Below are 2,333 nucleotides of genomic sequence, written 5' to 3' on the forward strand. Positions count from 1 at the left end.
CTCGTACTTTCTCTTGGCCTCTCTAGGAGGACCAGACAGACCTCTCGGTCTATCGTTTAGCTTCAGTCCTGCTCGATCTAGCTTTCCCAAGGCTCGATCTAGATCTATTCGCCCTGCTAGAGGGCTCTCTAAGACCCCTCGGTCTTAGTGTTAGCTCCGGTACAGCTCGGTCGTGCTTGCTGAAGGCCTGATCAAGCTTTAGTTAGCTTCTCGTACTTTCTCTTGGCCTCTCTAGGAGGACCAGACAGACCTTTCGGTCTCTTGCTTAGCTTCAGTCCTGCTCGATCTAGCTTTCCCAAGGCTCGATCTAGCTCTATTCGCCCCGCTAGAGGGCTCTCTAAGACCCCTCGGTCTTAGTGTTAACTCCTGTAATGCCTAACCAAGCTTACTACAGGCCTTGGTCAGGTCTTTATCGGTCACCGATTAGTAACAGACCGATCATGGGGCCTTCCACCCTATCCGGGTTGAGGTCTTTAGTCCAGCCATATTTTGACAAGACACCTCCCCCTAATAATGCCCCACACATAGAAATACTGTCCATGCAGTATTTAACTTGTGTTTTTTCTAAAATTTGATTTTCACTTTTTGGAGGTTCATTTGCTCCTCTGACACTCTTTCAGCTTCAATCTTACTCGATCTAGCTTTCCCAAGGCTCGATCTAGCTCTATTCGCCCCACCAGAGGGCTCTCTAAGACACTTCGGTCTTAGTGTTAGCTCCGGTCTTGCTCAATCGTGCTTGCTGAAGGCGCGATCAAGCTTTAGTTAGCTTCTCGTACTTTCTCTTGGCCTCTCTAGGAGGACCAGACAGACCTCTCGGTCTATCGTTTAGCTTCAGTCCTGCTCGATCTAGCTTTCCCAAGGCTCGATCTAGCTCTATTCGCCCCGCTAGAGGGCTCTCTAAGACCCCTCGGTCTTAGTGTTAGCTCCGGTACAGCTCGGTCGTGCTTGCTGAAGGCCCGATCAAGCTTTAGTTGGCTTCTCGTACTTTCTCTTGGCCTCTCTAGGAGGACCAGACAGACCTCTCGGTCTCTTGCTTAGCTTCAGTCCTGCTCGATCTAGCTTGCCCAAGGCTTGATCAAGCTCTATTCGCCCCGCTAGAGGGCTCTCTAAGACCCCTCGGTCTTAGTGTTAGCTCCGGTACAGCTCGGTCGTGCTTGCTGAAGGCCCGATCAAGCTTTAGTTAGCTTCTCGTTTTTTCTCTTGGCCTCTCTAGGAGGACCAGACAGACCTCTCGGTCTATCGTTTAGCTTCAGTCCTGCTCGATCTAGCTTTCCCAAGGCTCGATCTAGCTCTATTCGCCCCGCTAGAGGGCTCTCTAAGACCCCTCGGTCTTAGTGTTAGCTCCGGTACAGCTCGGTCGTGCTTGCTGAAGGCCCGATCAAGCTTTAGTTGGCTTCTCGTACTTTCTCTTGGCCTCTCTAGGAGGACCAGACAGACCTCTCGGTCTATCCTTTAGCTTCAGTCCTGCTCGATCTAGCTTTCCCAAGGCTCGATCTAGCTCTATTCGCCCCGCTAGAGGGCTCTCTAAGACCCCTCGGTCTTAGTGTTATCTCCTGTAATGCCTAACCAAGCTTACTACAGGCCTTGGTCAGGTCTTTATCGGTCACCGATTAGTAACAGACCGATCATAGGGCCTTCCACCCTATCTGGGTTGAGGTCTTTAGTCCAGCCATATTTTGACAAGACACCTCCCCCTAATAATGCCCCACACATAGAATTACTGTTTATGCAGCTTTTCACTTGTGAAATTTTTAATTTTCGCAATTATTATAGAATAAGTGTTTGCGCAGCTTTTCATAGGTCGAGCTCTAGCTAGCTAGCTCAAGCTAGCTAGCTAGCTCAAGCTCAAGCTATCTAGCTCAAGCTCAAGCCAGCTAGCTCAAGCTCAAGCTAGCTAGCTAGCTCAAGCTCAAGCTAGCTAGCTAGCTCAAGCTCAAGCTAGCTAGCTCAAGCTCAAGCTAGCTAGCTCAAGCTCAAGCTAGCTAGCTAGCTCAAGCTCAAGCTCAAGCTAGCTAGCTCAAGCTCAAGCTCAAGCTAGCTAGCTAGCTCAAGCTCAAGCTAGCTAGCTAGCTCAAGCTCAAGCTAGCTAGCTAGCTCAAGCTCAAGCTAGCTAGCTCAAGCTCAAGCTCAAGCTCAAGCTAGCTAGCTAGCTCAAGCTAGCTAGCTAGCTCAAGCTCAAGCTAGCTAGCTAGCTCAAGTTCAAGCTAGCTAGCTAGCTCAAGCTCAAGCTAGCTAGCTAGCTCAAGCTCAAGCTAGCTAGCTCAAGCTCAAGCTAGCTAGCTCAAGCTCAAGCTAGCTAGCTAGCTCAAGCTCAAGCTCAAGCTAGCTAGCTC

Source organism: Convolutriloba macropyga, unplaced genomic scaffold, assembly GCF_964194025.1.
Source record: "Convolutriloba macropyga unplaced genomic scaffold, txConMacr16.3 SCAFFOLD_1027, whole genome shotgun sequence".
Classification (NCBI taxonomy): domain Eukaryota; kingdom Metazoa; phylum Xenacoelomorpha; order Acoela; family Convolutidae; genus Convolutriloba; species Convolutriloba macropyga.